The sequence below is a fragment of the Hippopotamus amphibius genome, chromosome 1 (assembly GCF_030028045.1).
Source record: "Hippopotamus amphibius kiboko isolate mHipAmp2 chromosome 1, mHipAmp2.hap2, whole genome shotgun sequence".
Lineage (NCBI taxonomy): Eukaryota > Metazoa > Chordata > Mammalia > Artiodactyla > Hippopotamidae > Hippopotamus > Hippopotamus amphibius.
The window spans coordinates 39893119-39918583 of NC_080186.1; the positions used below are offsets into that span (position 1 = coordinate 39893119).

The 25465-nt window shown below is 41.0% G+C and overlaps 1 pseudogene; it reads right to left on the bottom strand.

The window, feature by feature from the left end:
• LOC130858095 (selection and upkeep of intraepithelial T-cells protein 8-like) overlaps positions 1 to 21954 on the bottom strand; it is a 34396-nt pseudogene extending 12442 nt beyond the window's left edge.
• Positions 21955 to 25465: the final 3511 nt, after the last annotated feature.

Here is a 25465-nt window from a genome sequence, read left to right on the forward strand (position 1 = left end):
TGTGAACTAATAAATAAATTCAGCAAATTAGCAGAAGGCAAAATCAACACACAAAAATCAGTTGCATTTCTATACACTAACAACAATCTGAAAAGGATATTTTAAAAATAATCCATTTACAACAGCAACAAAAGGTATAAAATACTCAGGAATTAGTCAAGGAGGTGAAAGAGTTGTTCAATGAAAACCACAGCACATTTCTGAAAGAAATTAAAGAAGACATAGACAAATGGAAACATACCCCGTGTTCATGGATTGGAAGACAATATAGTTAAGATGTCAATACTACTCAAGTCAAACTACCCAATGAAATTCCTATCAAAATCCCAGTGATATTTTAAAAACCCATCTGAAATTCATATGTGACCTCAAGGTATTTTGAATAGGCCAAAAAAAAAATTTAAAAAGAATAAAATTGGAAGACTCATACTTCATGATTTCAAAACTTGCTGTAAAACTATAATAATCAAAACAGTGTGATATTGGCATAAAGATAGATCAATGAAATAGGATAGGAAGTCCAGAAATAAATGCTCATATATATTGTCAAATGATCTTAGAAGTACTGCGAAGGCCACTCAATGGAGAAGGAGGCCTTTGAATAATACCCCATGGATATCCACATGCAGAAGGATGAAGTTGGACCCTCACTTTATACCAAATACAAAAATTAACTTAAAATGGATAAAGACGTAAACATGGGAGCCAAAAATAGAAAACTCTTAGAAGAAAATATAGGGAAAATTTTCGTGATGTTGGACTTGGCAATGATTTCTTGGGTATGAAACCAAGAGCACAGGCAAAAAAAGGGAAAAATAGATACATTTGACTACATCAAAGTTAAACTTCTTTGCATCAAAGGACACAATTAACAGAATGAAAAGGCAACCCATAGAATGGGAGAAAATATTTGCAAATCATATGCTGATAAGGATTAATACCCAGATTATATAAAGAACTCTTAAAACTCAACAACAAAAATAACAAGTGCCCTATTCAAAAATGGGCAAAAGTTGAACAGATATTTCTTCACAGAAGATATACAAATAGCCAGTAAGCATATGAAATAATGCTCAACATCACTAATCATTAAGAAGATATAAATCAAAAAAAACAATGAGATATCACCTCATACACATTAAGATAGCTACTATAGAAAATTCAAAAATAATTTTTTAAAAAGACAGGAAATAAGTGTTGGCAAGGAAGTGGAGATATTGGAACTTTGGGGCACTGTTGGTGAGAATATAAAATGGTACTGTTTCTGTGGAAAACAGTATGGTGGCTCCCCCAAAAAATTAAAAATAGAATTACCATAAGATCCATCAATTTCACTTCTGGGAATACATCTAAATGAACTGAAAGCAGAGTCTTGAAGAAATGTTTGTGCATCTGTGTTCAAAACTGTATTATTTATGGTAAATAAAATATATGACTAAAATGTGGCTACAATATAAAATCAACCCAAGTGTCCATTGATGGAACAGATAAGCAGAATATAGCATACACATGCAATGCAATATTTTTCAGCCTTAAAAAGGAAGAAAATTCTGATATATGTTACAACATGGACAAATTGTGAGGATTCTATGCTAAGTGAAATAACCCAGTGGTTAAAAGATAAGTACTCTATGATTCCACTTATATGATGTACCTGGAGTAGTCAAATTCAAGGACGTAGAACATGGGATGGTGATTGCCAGCGGCTGGTGGGAGGAGGAAATGGGATTTACTGTTTAATAGGTATAAAGTTTCAGTTTTGCAAGATGAAAATATTTCTGGAGATGGGTTGTGATGGTTGCACAACAATGTGAATGTGTTGCACACTTAGAAATGATTAGGATGGTAAGTTTTATGTCACTGAATTTTGCCACAATCTTTAAAATTAGGGGAAAAAAAAGACTGAAGACTTCAGCCTAGCTTAAATTAATTCAGTGTGTGGAATGATATGACAATTTTAATGTTCACCTAACAAAAAGTTACTTCGCTTTTCATGGTAAAATTAAAATTCTAGTTGAAAAAATAAAACTTTATGATGGAGACCTCTCAAATTACAAAAATTATGCTCAGATAAATGTAAATCTCCCTTTCCTTTTATGCTTTTCATCTTGCTATCAACCTCATTATTCCCTTATTTACAATTTATCCCATAAATTCTGGCATGATTATTAATAGTCTTTTAATAGTTTGTATTTCTATTTTTTTAATTGATTTATTTTCTCTTTGGACCAAGATTGGAATAGCAAAATATTTGAGGTGTGGTTTTTTTTTTTTTTTCAATTTTCCAAGTTTTTACGATCTGTATATTTGTATAGCAATTTCTTTTTCCTGGTTTTTTATCAGACAATTTGTTCTCCACTGTTTCTTCTTCAGAGAATTTAGCAAGGTTTTTTATTTCAGGATTAACACAGAATCAAAAATGTAGCCAATACTCAATAAATGGTAGCTATAATCATTATGAATTTTAGGCAAGCTCACTTGTCACTGGGTAGACACTGGATTAGATGATGAGGTTGGCAAATTTTTAGTTAGAGAGACCATTTACTATACAAATAGGTGACTGTTACTGTAATGCAGCTGAGAAGCTGTACACTCAAATGCACGCATGACTCCATGCTATACTCATTTTGTAAGTATTCCATAAGGTCTTTAAAAGAATAAAAATAACAGCATCCAAAAATAACCAGTGCCTCCTGTTTGCTAGGTAATTGTGTCCAAGGTCACACAGCCAGTAAACAGTAGAACCAGGATTAAAATTCAAGATCTGTATGACTCACTTCTGTGCTCTTTCCATAGTACCTGACTTCCTCTTTAAAAATATCATACTTAAAAAAAATCTCTCCCCTATTTCTCTGTAAATTTTTTCCACAAGGTATATGTACCTTTTCCTCTTCTATCCACCAACAATCAGTAAGAAACCATGGATAACACACACACACACACACATACATGCACATATACAATTCCACACACATTTTTCCACTTAACATGTACAACCTCTGTGTAGAAGTTTTCTTTGAAATCAAGACCTCAGACTATTTATTTACTAAGGAGAAGGGGAATTTACTAAGCAACTGAAAAAATATATCCTACCAAACAGGCTATAAATCCACACTTGCAAAACCTATTGGCACAAAACTATACAAAGTATCATTCACAATGAACAGCATTAACAAACAGATGTTAGGGTAAATCCAAGGTCTATAAAGAATAAAAGACAGTACAGAGCTTAGAGTCTGAGAATCTGTTTTTGGAATCCCATCATGTGATAAGGGACAACACATTCTATCTTTGAGTCTGTTTCCTTATTTTTCTCGTGGGGATATAGATATCTACCTGACAGCCAAGACTCTGTGCACAGGAAAGTACAGATCCTCAGGTCCTTTTCCAGACTTACTGAACTGGAATCTCCTGAAGTGGAGATGAAGGAAAGTCAAATATTTTCTCAGGAAACTAGATTCCCTAGGGCAATGGATAAAGATACAACACTCCCTGGTAATATAAAACCATGGTGATACAGGAAGATGATTGCGCAAAGTACCATCAACATAATCCAATTAAAGAGTTAATATGGTATTGTATGTATATGCCACTTTTGCTCTATCCATTTATCTGTTGATGGATACTTGGGTTGTTTCCATATCTTCAGCATAGTGCCTAGTTCACACTGCAGTATTCTACTCTTCAAAATTTGTTGAAAGGATAGACCTCATGTTAAGGGTTCTTACCACACACATAAAAAACAAAAACAAAATCAAAGGGACACAGGGTCTTCCCTGGTGGTCCAGTGGTAAAGAATCTGCCTTGCAGTGCAGGGGATGCTGGTTCGATCCCTGGTCAGGGAACTAAGATCCCACACTCCGTGGGACAACTAAGCCCACGTGCCACAATTACTGAGCTCTCACGCCTCAACTGGAAAGACTGCATACTGCAAACTACAGAGCCCACGTGCTCTGGAACCCGCGTGCCACAACTACAGAACCCATGAACCCTGAAGCTCTCATGCCACAACTAGAGAGAGAAAATCCGCACTCCACAACTAAGGAGAAGCCCACACACTGCAAGGAAAGGTCCCACATGCTGCAACTAAGACCCAACACAGCCCCCAAAATCAATCAATCAATCAATCAAATAAACAAACAAAAAAGCAAAGGGACACTGGGAAACTCTGGGAAGTGTTGGGTATGTCTGTTACCTTGACTATGCTGATGGTATCACAGGTGTTTACATATGTTCAAACTCATCAAATTGTACCCATTAAATATGTTCAATTTTTTATATATCAATTTTTTATATATCAATTATACCTCAATAAAGTTCTTTTAAAACAAAAGAGTTAACCATTAAGGACAAGTGCTCTTTCTCCAAAGCTATTGACAGAAATGTTGTCTCTTGGTACTGACAAAGATTCTTTGCTTGATCAACTTTCATCAGGGTCTTGAGCCTTTCCTAGACCCATCTGTGCACTTCCTTGTAAAATCTAGTTTTAGCAAGAACCCTGCTAAGTCAGTCTAACCAGGATCACTCACCCTTGATATGTGATATCCTCAGCGTCTGACCAGGTTCCTCATCCTCCACTATCCCCCGTATGATGTCTGACCACCCTGACCTGTCTTCATTCAGCAAAACTCCTGTTAATCGGTTTAGCCAGAATCCCCCTTACCCCTGATGTTTCCTCTTAGAGATGTTCTGTTCACTGACTTCCACACGGCTCCTTGGCTATAGCTTCCCACTTGCCAATATTATATTTGGGGTTGAGCCCAATCTTTACCCCTTATTGTAAAATTTCATTCCATCCTACTGGATGGTCCTGAATAATGTCTGTCTTACCATCTTTAACAAGGGACATTGAATATTTTTTAAGTGTGCCATGGTGGCTCCCTTGAAGAGATAGTTTGGGACTTAATCCTAGCTGTCTTCAATATTTTGCTTATGTATCCTCTAAAAGGATTTGAGTAACTCTATAATCCCTTGAACATTTATATTAATATCTAAAATTTTATACAAGTTAAAATAGTTACAACAGGTATAATTTCTAGACTTTTCTAAGTATTGATATTTTAAAATAAAGCTTCCCCAGAAGATATTTTTTCAGTATGAATATGTTAGGTTTGAAAATTTTTTTAGATTTATAACCCTATTGCAACTTTATGCAACAGAATTATAAATTAGAACAAAGACCAAAATTTCCCAAAGAAGAAGCAATAGTAACGTAGTAACCTTGCTTCTGTTTTCAGTTTGCTGACATCTCCTGCAGATTTTGGACTCAAGACTGCAGTATCAACTCTTCCCGGGACCTTCTGGCCTGCCTCACACATTTTGAACTTGCCAGTCCCATGACTCATGGGAATCTCATGACTCAATTCCTCTCTCTATATATATATATATACACACACACATATTCATATATATTTGAATAGATAGATAGATGGTAGATAGATGATATAGATAGATAGGTAGATAGATAGATAGATAGATAGATAGATAGATAGATAGATAGATAGATAGATAGATGATACATGGATAGATGAGATAGATTAGATAGATGATAGATAGATAGATGATAGATAGATGGTTGATAAATAGACTGACCAATACATATCAAAAATGGAAATTAACTATATTACCTCTCCCTGACCCAAATAATAGAGGGATTGGGAACACTTTTGTATCCCTATACTATGCAATACTGAGCTCACATAAAAATAACTTAGCTATGTGGTCAAGGAAATCATTGCTCCTAAAATTAAGGCAGTGAACCCACAAAGAGAGTTTACTTATCAAGACTAACAACTTTTTCACCAAGACTTTAAGACTCTTTCCTCCAGAGTTCCCATCACTCCAGAGTTTTTCTTGAACCTCACTCTTTATCACTAGGAAAGACCCACCTTAAAATCACTGAATCTAAAGCCTAAAACCCTACAAATAACCTTGCTTCATTTGCTGGATTAGCAATTTCTCCTTCTGTTGGTCATTTGGGAACCTGAGATTGACATCTTTTACTGCATTTTTACAGATATAAATGCTGATAAAAATTTCTAAGAAACAAGCAGTATCACTCAAGTTTTGAAACTCCACTGGAGAAGATAAACTAAGCCAGAAGTTATTTCTTCAAAAAGATACAATTGACGAAACTTTGACAATATTGATCGGAAAAAAAAAAGTAAGTATGAATCAACAATACTAAGAATGAAAATCACAATTTAATTGCAAAATCAGGAAAAAATAAAGATAAGATTGAAACAATTATTGCATACCAATATATTTGAAAATAGATGAAATGAGAAAGTTCATAGGAAGGAATCAACACGTTATGGCAGAGATTACAAATTTCCCTACAATATCTGTTATCCTTTCTTCTATTTTATTAGAACTTGATTTTTTAGGTGAGTACATAGCCAAATGGAGTATAAACAGCAATGTTAAGCATCACTTGTAGCCCTGTACGTTGATGAGACTAAGTCCTGGCCAATTAAATATGAGTTAATGATGGTCCTGCTCCAAGGAAGTATCCGCAGAGAGAGGACGTGTTCTCTTTTCTTTACTTTGGTTTGGATACTTTCATGGACCACAAGTTGGAACCCATATATTGAGAATAGAAAACAACAAAACTGAAGAAAGTCCTGGTGATTACAGAATGGACTTCCTGCATTAGTGAGAGGAAAAAAAAAGAAATTGCCGTCTTGTTTAAGCCATGATAACTTAGAGCTTACTGCCATCTGCATCTAACCCAATCTTAGAAAAACCTAAAATTGATGAATTGGATTTCATCAAAATTAAAAATTTTTTATCCATTACACCATTTTCACACCATTAAGAAACTAAGTGGAAAAGACTTCAACCAGAAGAGAATATTTGTAGCATATACATCTGACAAAGGGTTTGTATCTAGAATATATAAATAACTTTTATAACGCAACAATAAATTTTAAAACAACCCAATTTAGAAAGATTTAAACAAGCACTTCAAAAAAGAAGGTATATAAATGGTCAATAAGTAGACTAAAAAATGAGCAACATTACTAGGTATTAGGGAATTGCAAAGTAAAACTACATTGAGGTTTCACCCCAAAGTCACTGAAATAGCTAAAATGAAAACATTGACAACCCAATACGTTGCCAAGGATGTGACAACTCCTATACACTGCTATTGTGTCTAAGACTGGCAGTTTCTTGTAAAGTAATGTATACATTTACCTAATGACCCAAAAACTCTACTCCCAGGCATTACTCAGAGAGAAATGAAAACATATTCACAAATCTCTTTGTAAAAGAATGTTCATAGTAGTTGCATGGTCTGGCCACTCAAGATGGCTGTTCTCTTGCTCTCTGTACATCCCCTGCTCCTCCAGGGCCTGATTCACCTACACTCGATTCACATGACTGACCTTCCTACCTGCTTGCCCCGGGCCCCATCTAATGATTGTTCTAACGTTCGATCAGAACTCTCACTATGCTTATCAAAGGGGAGATGAGGGGCGGGCCTCTCTGCTGGTTTCCCTGGTAACCCATGAGCCCACCTGATGTCAATTCACCCTATAACTGGTAACCTCCCCCTGCCCCCAGGAGCAGAGACAGCCACCTTGTCCTGCCTGCTATCAGCAGCACACGGTGGGGTGTGGCTCCAGGACCTTGCTTCAGATGGGTAAGCTCCCCCCTCCATTTAAGCACTGATGTCTCTGTTGCTGCCTCCAGGTTTTTTCTTCAGTCTTAGAGCTGGGCAAGCACAGACCTTGCAGGCCTGTGGGATGCAAACTAACAGCAGTCTTATTCATAACAGCCAAAACTAGGCATAGTCCAGGTGCCCATCAACAAGCAGATGGATAAACCACTCTATATTCTGGCAGTGGAATACTACTAGGCAGCAGCAAAGGAAAACGAATGATACATGCAATGATGTGGGTGAATTTCAAAACATTACACTGAATAAAACAGACACGACACCAGAAAACGAGTACAGTGATTCCATGCGTATGAACTTCTAGAATAGGCAAAGCTGTAAAACTCGTAGAGTGGTAGTCACTGGAGGAGTGAGGGATTGACTAAAAGGGGTAAGGCAGCTCTCTCCAAACTTTTTGGCACCAGGGACCGGTTTCTTGGCAGACAGTTTTTTCGTGGATGGCGGGGTTGGGGGGATGGTTCAGGCGGTAATGCAGGTGATGGGGAGCAATGGGGAGCAGCAGATGAAGCTTCACTAGCTCACCTGCCGCTCACCTCCTGCTGTGCAGCCCAGTCCCTAACAGGCCGCAGACCAGAACTGGTCCGTGGCCCTGGGGCTGGGGACCCCTGGGGTAAGGGAACTTTCTATGATAATGGAAATGTGCTATAAGGCACAATTAACAGCATATTCATTTTTCAGAATTCATTGAACTGCACATGAACAGATAACCGAACAGATAACTGCATTATCTGTTTCACTGTAGTATTAATTTATGCCTTGATTATAAACAAGGGGATGATTCTATTGATTACCTCCATTTTTCAGGGGTGAGGAAAGATAAATTAGTTGATCATCAGTTGGCCCAGGATGGGAATTTTTCCACCTCCCACTAACGTTTTCCTTCCCTTGGGGATGTTCACCCATCTCTATGCTACATTAGATTTCCTTGACACTTACCAGAGCCCATTCCTGAGGTATGAGTGGGAAAGATACAATGGATAAAGAGGAAAATATTGACTAGGGGAAATCTTAGAGAATTCTGTTTTTGAACATTGGCCAGAAGCAACAGTAAAACACGATAGGTTGTTCATATGTGAAAAGATTCTCTGTAAAGAAAATCCCAAGGAATTGCAAAAACAAAACAAAAAACTCCTGGAGCTGATAAGCAGTTATAGCAAGGTTGTAGGACACATGGTTAAGATACAGAAATCGATTGCTTTCAGTTCTGTCTTTGCAATTTCATATGAATATGTCATTATTTAAAAATAAAAATTCCTAAGTGGGAAAGTTTATCTACTCTCATAAACTACAAATATCTGTAATCTTACCTACTTTCAATAAATTAAAAGCTGATAATTCATCGAATGACATCAAGACCTGCAGCTCCACCCATTTACTAATAGGATGTAAGCCAAGAAATCCACAAAAATATCTGAAAAATGAGACGATTTATTTTAAAATTAACTTATACTGAAACACACACACACCTGCAGCCCCACCTCTCAAAGAAAATTACTAGGAATATAAGCAGCGTTTGGCAAGACAGAGCTCTTTGCAGGAAAGAGCTCTCTACAGGAGGCCCCTTTGTCTTGTCACTAACCTTAAACCAGGCACTCCCATGCTCTGCGCGTCTCTGGCCCTAGCACACCTTTCACATCTTTTGCTCACACAATACCTTGCCTAATCTGTTGGTTCTTCTTGTGGATCAAAGAAGTAGAAATAAAGAATAAGTAATTAACAGATGACCAGATCTTTTCCCTAGCTTCCCCTTTAATAATCTCGCAAACTGTGTGACCAAGACGGCACCTAAAGAAAAACCACAAGAAGTCAGCAAGCTTGCACACAGTAGGGAATGGCAGCTGCTGACTCCCTATCTCAATGATTAGCTCAATGATTAGCTTACTTCCCTTTTGCCCTTTAAAAACTTTCATGGCCAAGCAGGATCTTTGGAGTTAGCTTTTGGGGGGACCCTGAGTCCACTACCTCCCCAGATTGCCGGCATTCTGATTAAAAGCAACTTTCCTTTCTACCCACAACTGCTTCTCAGGTATTGATTTCCCAGCAGTGAGCCGCTGGACCTGATTTGGTAACAGTAACATTTGGATATATTTTCATCCAATATTGTGTGTGTGCTAAAAAAAAAAAAATGAGTGCTTACAGACTTTAGCACGCATTGGAATCACCTAGAGAACTTGTTAAAACACAAACCACGGGGCTCCACCCACAGAGTTTCTGATTCAGTGGGTCTAGGTAGAGTCCAAGAATGTGCATTTCTGAGAAGTTCCCAGGTAATGCTGATACTGTAGATATAGAGACTACCTTTTAAGATGATTGCTAAACACCATGATTGCATTCTCGTAAGTAATACTAAACTAATTGAGAAATAATACAAAAGATTAAGGCAGATTGCGAATTAAAATGTCATCTTTATAAATCATTGGTATAAGTTAGCATATGTGAGTGGGTGAGTGGACAATCTAATGATGATTTCCAGTATTGGGCTGATTTATCTGCCCAATTACAGGCAGTGATAGCCTGCTCCCATAGAGACAGAGACTTAACTGCTAAACTTACTTCGTGGCTGAAAGCAATTGAGAACACATGTTTCCTGTGAGTTGCCTATTCCTTAGATAGATGGGAAGGAGTTTCAGAAGACACATCTCAGTTCCTGATCCCAAATTTATACCATGGAAGTGTGATGAGTAGTAAGTAAGGAGGTAGAGAGAGGTCACCGGTATTACTCTAGTAACAGAAAAAGCTGCTTTCACAGGAAGTAAACCTCAGCAGTTGGGAGAAACACAGCCCTTACAACCACCACTGCCATCCTGCTTCCTCTCCTCCAATACTGTTAAATGCTTCAGTCTTTCCAGTGGCCCATTGTTGTCAATAGGTTATAATGGTTATCCACATTCATCCACTGGTATATCCGCGTCTCTGGTTATTTGGCTAGATATAATTCCTAGAAGTGTGAAATTACTGGGCAAGTAATTTAAGGCTTTTCACACATAGTATCCAATTGTCTTCCAGAAAGGATGAAGAGGTTTGCACTCCTGCCACTGCTAATCATGGCACTGTACTGCAGCGTAAGCAGCAAATAAACCTCTGTATGTCAAGCCAGTGAGACAAGAGTGGTGTTCAGTACTTTACAAACATTTTTTTGATGTAAACTCGCTGTAGCCCAATGAAATGGAAACTGTTATTAATACCACCTTGTGGAGACAGAAACAGATTTTGAACAGGACTGTTTGAAAACGCAGCTGGTAAGTAGCTGAGTGGACACTCAAATTTAGTTTTCTCTGACTTCACTCATCATGCTTTGGATCACAATTGATTTGAAAAAAAGATTTACAGAGATTACATCATGGCTTGAAGTCATGTGAGGTACAACAGGCATAGGTTACATGAGAATCTTGCTGGTGAAGAGTCCCAGCTCCTTCAGGGCTCTATGTGTTTATCTACTTATCGTCTACTCATTAAGATTAAATTCCTGGGGCCCAGGGTGGCCTGGCATAGTCATTGGCAAAGACTACGAGAGAACATAGTCATTGGCAAAGTAGATGACTCCTCAGGACAGTCTGGAAAAATTCCTCTCTCCCCCTTTGCATCACACTCCAAAGCCTTCACACCTCTCCCACCTACTCACTGGCCCTTTGCCAATGCCTAAGCCTTCCCAGCCATGAGTCAAGCTCTCCCTCCCACCCCCACCCTGAAAATTTGAAAGGGAAGTGCAGTGAAAGATCAATAATGCATACTCTCCTAAAAGCGATATCTGATGGACAGCATGAAAAGTCTTTCACTCTAGAAAGAAAGTTCAGTCATTTTTTCAATAATTAGTTATTGATTATGTGTCTGGCATTATGCTGGGGATAATATGATGGGCAGAATCAGGCCAGTCCCTCCTTTCTGTAGTTTATGGGAAGAATATGAATCTATGAGAGCACAAAGCAAGGGGTGGGTGCAGGAGCATTCACAGGACAAAGGCAGCAGCATGTGCAAAGGCCCTGCAGTGGAAGGCCACAGCGTGTTGCCAAGAACAAAAGACTACAGTGAGTAGAGCGTGGAGAGCAAAAAGGAGGGCGCTTTGGGGTAAGTGAAGCTGCAAGGGTGGACCACGCAGGCACCAGTAAACTCTGCGGACATTCCTGGAAAAACAGTGGTAGGTTCTAAGCAGAGTGTAGGTTGAGTGATATGGGTGGAGTTACATTTGCAAAGGTCTTTCTGCCTTTAGTGGGGAGAACAGATTGGAGGAGGGAGAAAAGGCCAGGTCAGTGGAGCTGCAAGCACTTAAGTCACTTAAAAATGCTTCCTCTCGCCTGCTCCAGACCACACCCTGCGGTAGGACAGAGCTGAGGTGAGGACTTGACCCCACACACAAGCAGCTCACAGCCAGTCTTTTCCTCTGTCCACATGTGTTTCTGGCCTGTCCGGTGCTGCTTTAGGGAGACACCCCTTGGGACTGAACTTGAAAAAAAATCCTGGCTTTCATAATCGTCTGTTCGTTTCTCTAAGCAGAGATCTGCATTTAGGGGGGAATTATCACAGGACAATCACCTCCCTCCCAACACAACCCTCACATTTAATTTTTTTAACTTAAATATCCTGAACCAGTTTTTAAAAAAACATTCTATATTTGCAGCAGAAAAGCCAGGCTACCACTGGGTTTATTCATAGCCAGGACTCCACTTCACAACGTAAGTCACCACAGGTTTTGTAGTCCCCATTTAAGTAGCAAGTGTCCAAGTGATTCTATCAGCTCTGATGTGGGGAACGTATGATCAGTGAGAACAGTGGTTTATTCACCATAAGGTCCCCACAGCAAGCACTAAAAGAGTTTGACTGAGAATGACATTACCAAATCAAACATTCCTTTCCTTTTCAATTTGGTTTTCTTGAGGCTAAATGCTAAACTTTGCAGCTTTTGTAATTAAATATAATCTGGATAGAGTCAAATCAACTATAGCAGACAATAACTACTTGGCTTTTGATTCTCTGAACAGCAATTTGGTTCTCTTTACCAAACAGGATAATGCTTTAGCCAACGTCTTTAATTTAGATCATGCAATACATTTGTTAGGGAACATGGCCAAGAATAGAGCTGATTTGTTAAGTCGCTAGAGGTTAGACTAGAGGTTAGAGGCAACCCTCTAGGTTGCCATAGCAGCATCAACTATCACAAGTCCACCACATATACCATCGTGTCTCCAGGAGATTTTGGCAAGTGTCTTTTTGAAATCTCGATGTGAAAAACTTTGTCTGCTGATCCCACCATATAATTGATGTTAAAGAACTTGATTGTTTCATCAGTAGATTCTCTTACATCTCTTGATCAGTGAATCTTGAAAATACAGGAAAAGGAGTGAGTCTAACACAACTTGAACTTCATGGCTCCCGTCATTCCCCACGTCTCTCTCCCAGGATCCATAGTTCATCTTTATGAAGTTGGGAGTCTCCTTTGATGTTTAAATGTAGATGGGTGTGTGTTTGCTCTCCATGCATTTACCCACCTTGAAGGGAGATACCCTCTCTCCCGCTCCTGATGCTGCTACTCACTGGGCTCTACATCCCTCCAGCCCCAGTGGGGGCTCTCTAGTCTCCCTCCCAGACCAGTGGTTTGAGGTGATGTTGTTCCATGGACCACACCCTCCCAATTTCCCCATAAGCACAGACTCCTCTAGTCAAGGACCAATCCCCTCTCCCTGGACTCAGCTAAACCTGTTACAAAGGAGAGGTGTGCTGCTCCCCAAATTTCGGTTAATTACAACGTTAATGTGCAGAACAAGCCCCCAGGATTTCTCGCCTCACCCTTCTGCTTGGACTCTGTCTTCTTTCTTTTCTACTAAAACCCTACTTATTCTTCCTGCCCGCTGAAATCCAACCTTCTTTAGAAAGTTTGAATAGCATCGCCACTTGACGTGACATAGTCCTCTTTTAAGTTCCTTATAGGCATTATACGGAGATTTTAGAGTAAGACATCCGCCTAGGTTGGCATCTAAATTGTCACAAACGAACCGTTTGGTCACTCTGTGCCTTGGTTTCTTCATCTGCAAAATCTCATAGGGATGCCCTGAGGATTAAATCACACTATAAGGTGGTTTGCCCTGGTTAGGCACTCAAAAGTAGAAGCAACCATCAGTATGATTTCCATCTCTTACTGTAGTAATTAGGCTTGCTTGTGTAATAGTGTTTATGAATTCATCTTTGCTTCTTCCCCCACTTCCAACCCCTCCTCCACTGTGAGGTCCTCGGGGGACAAGCTCACTAATTCATCTTCACTCAGCCTTAGAAAGAGGCTGGGATGGAAAGTGTTCATTCATTATTAGATAAACTGAAGTTGTCTAGAACGCTGTGCTGTCTAATCTAGAACCCGCTACCCATATGTAGCTATTCATATTCAAATTAATTACCATTAAATTGAATTAAAAATTTTGTTCCTCAATTGTACTAGTCACATTTCAAGTACTCAATAGCCCTATGTGGTCAATAGCTACCATTTTGGACAGCACAGGTTTGGAATATTTCCATCAGAGCAGAAAGTTCTATTGGAACACACAAGTCTAAATGCTAAATACAGAGACATACGGTCCAACAACAGCTCAGATTTCCAGCTGCCCACATAATCCTCACTGATGCTAAACACTGCAGGTAGATGGGGTCACACATAAGATAGTGTCTAAGTGCCACAGAAGGCTTTACACCTCATCGCTAAAGGTAAACTGCAGTGGAAGAAGCTGAAATCTGCTCTATTGCCCCACCTTGTGTCCAACTCTTGATATTGCATATTCAAAGTGAATAATTCGTATTGATAAATGCCTATTTTAAAAATTAAGATCTCCAACTCCTAATTTATAACCACCCTCTTTCCCCTTTGGTAATCAAAAGTTTGTTTTCTATGTCTATGAGTCTATTTCTCAGATTGGCAGATACAGACTACTATATATAAAAGAGATAAACAACAAGGTCCTACTATATAGCACAGGGAACTATATTCAATATTCTGTAATAAACCATCATGGAAAATAATATGAAAAATAATATGTATATAGATATATAACTGAATCACTTTGCTGTACACCAAAAACTAACACAACCTTGTAAATCAACTATGCTTCAATAAAAAATAATAAAATAAGTAAATAAAAAAAAGAATAAAGATCTCAAATAAACAATCAAACATTATACCTCAAGTAATGAGAAAGAGAAGAACAAAATAAGCCCAAAGTTATTATAAGGAAAGAAATAATGAATATCAGAGAAGAAATAAACGAAACAGAGACTAGAAATACAATAGAAAAAATCAACAAAACTGAGTTGGCTTTTTGAAAAGATAACAGAGTTGGCAAAACTTTAGCTAGAATAACTAAAAAAGAGAGAGAAGACAAGTAAATAAAATCATTAATGAAAGAGGAGACATTACAACTGATACCACAGAAATACAAAAGATCATAAGAGGCTTCTGTGAACAATTATATGCTAAAAAACTGGATAACCTAGAAGAAATTAATAAACTCCTAGAAACATACAACCTACAAAGCTGGAGTCAGGAAGAAATTGAAAAGTTAGAACAGACTAATAATGAATAAGGAGATTGAATCAATAATCAAAAATCTCCCAATAAAGAAAACCCCAGAATCAAATGACTTCACTGGTGACTTCTACCAAATATTTAAAGAAGAATTAATACCAATCCTTCTCAAACTCTTCCCAAAAATCAAAGAGAAAGAAACACTTCCAAACTCATTTTTCAAGGCTTGCATTACCTTAATCCAACAGCCAGACAAGGTCACACCAATAACAGAAAATCACAGGCTGATAACCCTGATGAACATAAATGCAAAAACCCTCAACAAAATACTAGCAAACCAAATTCAAAAGCACATTAGGAGGACCATGCACCATGATCAAGCGGGATTTATCCCTGGGATGCAAATCAATAAGTGTGATCCATCACATTAACAAAATAAATGATTAAAATTATATGATCATCTCAATAGATGCAGAAAAAGCATTTGACTAAACTCAACATCCTTACATGATTAAAAAACCTCTCAACAAATTAAGTATAGATGAAAATGTACCTCAACATCCTTTTGTGATAAAAATTCTTAACAAGTTAGACATAAATGAAATCCACCTCAAAAAGTCAGGTATACATGAAATGTACCTCAACGTAATAAAGACCTTGAACTTAGCCCACAGCTAACGGAAATATTCAATGGTGAAAAGCTCAAAGCTTTCCCTCTAAGATTATAATAAGACAGAGATGCTCACTCTTACCACTTCTACTCAACATAGTACTGGAGTCCTAGCCAGAGCAAATAGACAGAATAAAAGAAATAAAAGACATCCAAATCAGAAAGGAAACAGCAAAATGCCTCTGTTTGCAGATAACATGATCTTATATGTAGAAAACCCTAAAGACGCCACCAAAAAATTCTTTGAAGTAATGGATGAATATTGTAGAGTTTCAGGTCACAAAATCAACATACAAAAAAAGCTTTCATTCGCTACACTAAAAACAAATATCTGAAAAAATAAAGAAAAAAAGTCCCATTTATAATAGTATGAAAAAGAATAAAATTCTTAAGGATAAACTTAACCAAGGAGCTGAAAGATCTATACACTGAAAACTATAAAATATTGACAGAAGAAATTGAAAAAAACAAAAATGGGGAAATATGCTGTTAATGGATTGGAAGAATTAATATTGTTAAAATGTCCATTCTACCCAAAGCAATCTCTAGATTAAATGCAATTGCTATCAGAATTCTAAAGGCATTTCTCACAGGCATATAAAAAACAACCCTAAAATTCATTTGGAACTGCAAAATACCCCAAATAGCTAACGTTCTGTTCTTGAGCAAGAAGAACAAAGCTGAAGGCATCACATGTCCTGATTTTGCACCATACTACAAAGCTATAGTAATGAAACAGTGTGACATTGGCACAAAAACAGACACACAGATCAATGGAACAAAATAGGGAGCCTAGAAATAAACCCACACAGATACAGTCAATTAATTTTTGACAAACACGAAGAGTACAAATGGGGAAGGGATAGTCTCTTCAACAGATGGTGTTTGGAAAACTAGGTATTCACATGCAAAAGAGTGAAATTGGACTTTTATCTTACATCATGCCCCAAATTAATTCAGAATAGGTTAAAGCCTTAAAGGAAAGATTTGAAATTGTAAAACTCTAGAAGAAAACAGAACAGAAATCTCCCTGACATTTGTCTTGGCAATTTTTGAATCTCATATCAAAAGCACAGGAGATGAAAGCAAAAATAAATAATCAGGATTACATCAAACTAAAAAAGTTTCTACAGAGTAGATGAAACAATCGGCAAAGTGAAAAGGCAAACTACAGAATGGAAGAAAATATTTGCAAATCATATAACTGTTAAAGAGTTAATATCCAAAATACATAAGGAAACATAACCGAATAGCAAAAAAAAAAAAAAAAAAAAAAAAACCCCACAAATAACCCAATTTAAAAATAGGCAGAAAATCTAAATAGACGTTCTCCCAATCCCCCTCAAATAAAAATAGGCAACGTGCCTGAATGGATATTTTTCCCAAAAAAAGACATACAGGGACTTCCCTGGTGGTCCACCAGTTAAGACTCCGTGCTCCCAATGCAGGGGGCCCGGGTTCGATCCCTGATCAGGGAATAGATCCCACATGCCACAACTAAGAGCCCGCATGCCACAGCTAAAAAGATCCCGCGTGCCCTGACTAAAAGCCCAGGGCAGCCAAATAAATAAATAAATAAATAAATAAATAAATAAATAAATAAATAAGCATTTTAAAAAAAAAAGAAAAAAAGACTACAAAAGACCAATAAGTTTATGAAAAGATCCTCAACATCACTAATCGGAGAAATGCAAATCAAAACCACAATGAGATATCGCATCACACCTGGTGGGATGTTTATTACTGTATCAAAAAGAAATAAAAAGTGTTGCTGAAGATATCGAGGATGTACACTGTTGGTGGGAGTGTAAATTGGTACAACTATTATGGAAAACAGTGTTGAGGTTCCTCAAAAAATTAAAAATAGAGCTACCATATGACCTAGCAATTCTACTTTGGGTATATATCTGAAGGAAACAAAATCAGTATCCCAAAAAGATATCCGCACTCTGGTGTTCACTGCAGCATTATTCACCTTAGCCAAGATATGGAAACAACCTAAGTGTCCATCAGTGGATGAATGCGTAAAGAAAATATATATAGGCACGGGTGCGCACGCGCGCACACACACACACACACACACACACACACACACACACACACACACACGGGAATATTGTTCTTCAAGAAAGAAGGGAATCCTACCATTTGTGACAACATGGATAAACTTGAAGGGCATTATGTTAAGTGTAATAAGCCAGACAGAGAAAGACAAATACCGTATGGTATCACTTGTATGTGGAACCAAAAAGAAGTTGAACTCATAGAAATGGAGAATACAATGGCGGCTGCCAGAGGCTGGGGGATGGAGGAAATGGAAAGAGGTTTGTCAAGGGTACACACTTTCAGTTGTAAGATGAATGAGTTCTGAGCGTCTAATGTAAAGCATGATGACTATAGCTAATAATGCTGTGTTGTATACGTGAAGTTTGCTAAGAGAGTGTGTATTCAGCATTCTCACCAAAATAAAACGGTCACTATGTGAAGTGATAGATGTGTTAATTAACTTGATTGTGGGACTCATTTCACAATGTATACATATATGAAAGCATTGCGGTGTACACTTTTTTTAATTTTTATTTTTTATTTTTTTGGCTGCGCTGGGTCTTTATTGCTGTGCGCAGGGGCTATTCTTTGTTGCAGTGCACAATCTTCTCAGTGTGGTGACTTCTCTTTTTGTGGAGCACAGGCTTTAGGCATGCGGGCTTCGGTAGTTGTGGCACATGGGCTCAGTAGTTGTGGCTCTCAAGCTCTAGAGCACAGGTTCAGTAGTTGTGGTGCACAGGCTTAGTTGCTCCACGGCATGTAGGATCTTCCTGGTCCAGGGATCGAATCCATGTCCCCTGCAATGGCAGGCAGATTCTTAACCACTGTACCATCAGGGAAGTCTCTGTGTACTTTAAATATAGTACAAGTTTATTTGTCAATTATACCTCAATAAAGCTGGGGTAGGGGGGAAGTAAGACTAATTCTTGCAGGTCCATAGCCCCACAGATTCTGCATAGGAAGCAATATTGTGGGCTTACACAACGTGATTTTTTTTTAATTAATTAATTAATTTTATTTATTTATTAGCTGCGTCAGTTCTTCGTTGCTGCACACAGGCTTTCCTAGTTGCTGCGAGCGGAGGCTACTCTTCATTGTGATGTGCAGGCTCCTCATTGTAGTGGCTTCTCTTGTTGTGGAGCACGGGCCCTAGGCACGTGGGCTTCAATAGTTGTGGCACATGGGCTCAATAGTTGTGGCTCACGGGCTTAGTTGCTCCATGGCATGTGGAATCTTCCCAGGGCAGGGCTCGAACCCGTGTCCCCTGCATTGGCAGGCGGATTCTTTACCACTGTGCCACCTAGGAAGTCCCACAACGCGATTTTTTTAATGCAGTGGACTCTGAATACTTTTTTTCCACGCCAAGGGCTAATGGAATTCACACACGAATCTCTTGGTCCTCCAGGCTCTTATCTCACTCAGAGTCATGCTAGTCATGGGCGTCCACCAGACACTTTACACTTGACTGCCTCGTATAGCCACAGTACTTGAGCATCTTTCCTCTAATCCTCACAATAATCTCGAAGTCTGCAGGATTATTTTCACTAGGTTAGAAAAGAGAGACTTGGAGGGGGAGAAGCAATTTGCCAAGGTCACACAAACAGTAAGGCGAGGAATAGGCAATCAAACCCAGGTTTGACTGACTCCAAATGCCCGGCCCTTTTCTCTGGCTCCAATTCTAGCTGAAACTTCCCTTGTGGGAAGGGCTCTGATCTCCACCTTCTTCTGAACCAAGACAGCTGTAGCCCAGAACTAGGAGGTTCAAATTCCTGAAGTTTTTCCCAGGCACCATCTGTCTTTGTCTGATGTTCATTTGTGAAATTATAAGAAGCTGTGGTAGACAGATGGGCTGAGAGTCTCTGAGCTTCAGAGAGAAAGTGTGGTTTCAAAGTGTAGCGATGGTAAAAAAAAAAGACACCCACATAGAGATTTATAATTTTAGAGATGTATAGAAAGTCAGCGTTTTAAGGAGTTTCAGAATATTTTAGGAAGATAGTTGGTGTCCCAAAACCTTCAGAGAGATGCAGAAAACTACAGGTATTTGCATATTTCAGAGAGATATTGGAAGAGTTGATCAGAGAACATGAAAAAAAAATCAGAGCAAATTAACTTTTCTGATACACTGGCTCCTATGTACCAGGAATGCCTCAGAGAACTTTTGACATTTTGCTGCAATTGAAAAGCCCTATGAATCCCTCATCTTTCTACAGGTATTATACATGGAAGTTTAGCTTTGATTATAACATAGGTGTGGGAGGGACTGGAGAAAGTATTGTCATCTACTGGTTTCTCTGCCTGGAAGAACAGTGGAATGGAAGATGCTAAGATTTGTCCTATGTCTCCTCCCTGTGGCCATCTGTTGTACTGCACAGCCCCAGTCCCAGACACAGCAGGGTCTGAATTACCTGCTCTACGAGCCTAGACCTTGTAAAATAATTCACACATAAATATCTCCCTTCTCTGAATTCCTATCACAATTTAAATAGCTACAGTTGTGTGCATTCATCCTGCATTTGACACAACACCATCAGAGCATTTCCCATGGATCCAGTAGTGGGCAAAGTGTTTTGTATCCTCTCCTTTAATAGTCACAACAAGGAAGCCAGGTATCCTGATCACTGAGCCTTAAAAAGGTGAGGTCACTTGCCTACAGTCACACAGTTAATACGCTAAAGTGTTGCCATTCAAACCTACCTCTGTTTGACTTCAAGTCCCTCATCCTTTTCTCTGTTCCCACCTCCGAGCTCTCCAGTTGAATTCCCTTAAAGGAAGACATCCAGAATCCACTTTATTTCTGCCAGTCACAGGCCAAGCACAGGGCTGGATACACAGTAGAAGCTTGGTGAATGCTGATAATTTAAAACTAATTGATGATCGAGTGATCATTACTGATCAATGTCTGATTGATGTCAGTGACTGCTTAGAAAGCCATCCTAGGACAAGCCAGATGGTTTTCCTGAAACCTAACAGGCTTGATGATGTCACAGAAATATTGTACACCTCCATTTGCTGCATGATACAAGGGCAGTTTTTCCCTATCCCATTTGCCACCATCAGGATACAGGGGAACCAGGAGCCCTACAGAAGTGGGTAAACTTCCGGAGGTAATTCCTGCAGGGAAAGGGGAGGAGGGTTGAATGCTGCAGACTATCCAGAGCATCAGAGTCTTGGTTTCACACAATGGAGTCTAACAGAGCAACCATCACACAACTTATAAGGGGCAAATCTCTCCCTCAGCAAGATTCCCTCTTTCCAGTTGTTGGGACATCATGCTGACAGCTCCTCACAGGCGATGTCTTCTAATTGCAAAATAAAATCCAGGCGGGTGGTCTGGTCCAGCCTGGCAGGCAGGGGGCCCCAGCCAGGGGTGGAGCAGTGGGAGTGGGCTGGAGAGCCACCCAAAACCTGGTGCAGGAGGAGGTCCAGCTTAGATGTCAGGAGAATGCGCTCAAGTCTTGCCTCCTGATCTTGGAGAGCAATTGGAACTCGCTGAGCCTCGGTTTTCTCACATGAAACATAGGACTGTAACTTGCTTTCCATGAGAAGAGAAGTAACACTTCCTGATCTCAGAGACTATATTCTCGGCTGTGCTACCACATCCCATCAAATATAAACACCAATGTCCTTCGTCTAAGGTTTGAACTCAGCCTGAATTCTCCAACCCCATCTCCTGTCCCAGAGGGAAAACTGGAGTCTGGAAGAACCTGAAATGGAACCTCACACACCGTGAAGATTTGGCTTCCCGGACTCTGGGCTCAGAGAGACATCTGTGCTCACAACCCTCCCATCACTCATCACACTATATTCTAAGAGTCTGTGCAAGGACAGACCATGAGGTCCTCAAGAGGGGTTGGATCATTGGATCTGGTTTCTTTCTGAGTCTGTGGTGCTTACTGTACACATAGCAGGTGTCTGCTGGATGCTTCTTGAGGGAAACATTAGGAAGGAGCCCAAGCTCCACCATTTCCAAGAAGCCTTGGGGGTAAGATGGTGAAGAGGAAAGAGTACTAACCTTGTAGCTGGTAGACTTGGGTGCCCATCTCAGCCCTGCTGTAAACTCACTCTGTAGCCTCAGGAAACTTGTTGACTTAGAGCCTCCGTTCCCTCAACTGTGAAGTGGGGATAATGCCTCTTATTCCCAAGTACCATGCAGGGCTAGTGGGTGGAGATAATAAGAGAAGGGTGTGACATTTAGACTATAAAGTTGGCATGGCTGGGATTCCTAATGTCCCCCCAGCACCCATTCTTCTCTGTTAATGAGTAAAAACAAAAATCAGAATCTTGACAGGGCACAGGCCAACCCAAATGATGATCGCATTTTCTATCTTTCCCTGCAGCTAGATGTGATCACATGACTACGTCCCGGGCAACAGAGTATTAGCCAAAGTGTTGTGTGTCATTTCCAAGAAATGTACACTGGAATATAGAGGCAGTGGCTGGAAGACAGAGGTGATGGCTGGAATTTGAGCAGCCATTTTAAACAATGAGATGGAAGATGGTAGACCAGCAAGAAGAAAAGAGTTGAGGTCTCTCAAAAAACTATGAACCAACTTATCAGTCCTGTTCTGTTCATCTCCTGACATGAACATGAAAAAAACCTTCTTATTTAAGCAATTTTTAACTTGCACGTATATCACAGCCAAAGTGAATCCTAGCTGATGTAGGTGGTGCTGCTAGTGACAGTTGGCATGGTTTTGAGCTTTATAGTTTATGAAGAGCTTGCATAGGAAAGGAGGAACTAATGTAATACACATTCAATCATTTATTTGACGAGAATGTGATGAGGATCTGCGGTGTGCCAGGCCCCGTGCCGTGTGCTAGAGACAGAAATGAATCTGATAAAGCCCCTGCTTTCCAGGAGTCCCCTGCTAGCAAGGGGAACAGACAAGCAATTATAGCACAGTTGATAGGAGTTATAAAGGAGGGGGCGACAGGCAACTGGGGTACCAACTAAGCCAGAATCTAGGAAAGAACACGGGGACAAAAGGTCGGGATGGTGGAAAGAGCAGGAGCCCGGGTTCTAGGCTCTGCCTCCAGTTGCTAATCCCAGGCTCTTCTGAATCTCCTCGGCCAGTTTCTCGTGTGAGGCCGCAGAGAACTCGCATCCTGTTTAGTTTCTCCCCAGCAAGATCCAGGTGCTCGTTGCCGAGTGCTCCAGAGCCTTGTTTAGGTGGCCGCAGGCTCTGCTTTCCGAGGAGGATGTGACAAGGTGGGTGGTGGTGACTCAGGCATGAAGCCACCGCCCCCCCCCCAACCCCACTTGTGCCCTGGAAATTGTCAGGACTGAGGGAGTCTCCGGTGGCCTGACTGCTCTAGGCGACGGCCAGTTCGGAGTCACTCAGGACCACGTCGCCCACACCGAACAGGTGCCGGCAGCGAGCAAGTGCCGGCTGAGTGCTCACGCCTCACACACACTTGCTTGATACCTCGGGATGCTACTGCGAGGTGAACTGTGAAACCCCCACTCCACCTACAAGGAAAGGGGGGCTGAGAGAGGGAATGTAAGCCCCTAACCCCGCATGACTCACGAGTACCAAGGCCGGGTGGGGTCCAGGGGTGCCTGGCCTAAGGCTTGGACGCGAGCCCTCACCCTTCTCCCGCTTTTCAGGACTCTTAGAACCAAAAGGCCAGAGGGGACCAGGTTGATAATTTCCTCTGTAGCACTTTAGAGCTCCAAGGTCATTAGAAGCGACTCCAGACATCTCGTTTAACAGATGAGCAAGCAGACTCAGAGTGACGTGGTAACAGATAGATCCACGTGTCAGGGGTCACCAACGTGCTGGTGGCAGAAGCAGAGCTCTCTGGCTCCCAGGCCACACCTGTTTCCTCTGTGCCGCTGCTGCCTTCTGCCACTTGGGCTCAGTTGTTTGCTCTTGGATTGAACTCCGGTTCCTCATAAAAACGACGTCTGCAGAGAAGACAGCTGATGTCAGGCACTCACCCCCTCCCGAGGTCCTTTTGCTGAATCCTCGGGGAACCCCCAGGCTGCCCGGGGTCTTAGCTCGCAGTGTCCCGTCAGAGCTGCTGCCGCCCTAGCTGAGGACACAGCCGGGAACAGCCCAGTGCCGTCAGTGCTGTGAAGGGGAGCACATGGCCCCCAGCCTGGGCACCAGGGAAGGCAGCAAAGAGCAGCCAGGGGAGAGGAGGGGAAGGAAGAAATGATCTGTTGGTCAGCAGACTCCCTGCGGCAGTAGGAAGGGCAAGGACGGTGTAGCCAGGACCTTAAACACCCTAGGCCTGCAGCAGTAGGGAGGGCAAGGACGCTGTAGCCAGGACCTTAAACACCTTAGGCCTGCAGCAGTAGGGAGGGCAAGGACGCTGTAGCCAGGACCTTAAACACCTTAGGCCCATGTACCAAGCAGGAACCCTCCCTGCAGCCTCCAATGATGGGCGCTGTCCAGCTTTCGTGCTCCAGACCCTGGCCTATCCCTCTGCCGGTGTCCCTTCCCCGTTCAAGATGCCTCCAGCCTAGGCCATCTTCTTCCTTAAGTCACCAGGACTTTGGGCACGCATAAAGTTCTGCCATAGACCCTCTGAAACTCTCCTTTCTTGGCTTCACTAGAGGGTGAAAGAGGCTGCCTCCTCTCCCTGCAGAAAGGGGAGCAGAGGGGTCGCCAGGTCACTCCAACAACTTTTTTGCAAAGCAATTGCCACAGGGTTCTAGAACACTTCTAAGAAAGTTTCAGCTGGTCCAGGGAGTGTCCTCCAGCTGAAAATGCCCATTATTTGAGCCACACCTCCTGCAGGAAAGGGCATGCACAGTCAGCTGGGCTCAGTCACTGGCCGAGAGCAGCTGGGGCAAGTGAGACTTCAGGGTGTGTTCAATGCCGAGAGGGGTACTGGGGCAGCTGGCGCCCTGAGAGTGAAAGTTGCCACAGCCGCGGTGGCATGGCTCCCGGGGTGTCCTGACTCACTTTTAGAAATGGGGGGGGAGGGTACTACGTACCTATTATGTTGTCCTAACACATTGGACCTCAGCCAAAACTGAGACAGAAAATGTCCCATTTCAACATCTTGTTGCAAATACATTATCTCACTTAATAATCCCCACTCTTTAAAAGGTACCTCATTTTACAGATGCAATGCAAAATCTTGGCCTTGGTGGGTTAAATGATTCTCTCATCACCGCACAGCTAGTGAGCAGCAGAACCAGGACTCCAACTCCAACTCCAGGTCATGGCTCTGCTACTTCACGGACGCGGACTCCTTCTGGGAGCTCAGGGGACAGCGATGCCTCCTGCGTTCATTGGCATTGGATAAAACATTTCCACATCCACTGTTTTATCCCATCTTCCCAACTACCTATGAGATAGTTCCTGTCTCCTTTTTACAGAAGAGAAAAAGGGGTCTGAGAAATGGAAAATGCTGGGCCCCCATCACCCTGCTGGTGAGTGGAGGCGTCTAAATGAGCCTGGGCTGGCCTGGCCCCAGGTTCTGTGTGTCATCATCACTACCCCAGTCAAGCTACTGGTCCTGTGTGTGTGTGTGTGTGTGTGTGTGTGTGTGTGTGTGTGGGCCCATGCGTGCATGTGCCAGTCACACCTGTGCATGAGCTGTGGCCCAACAC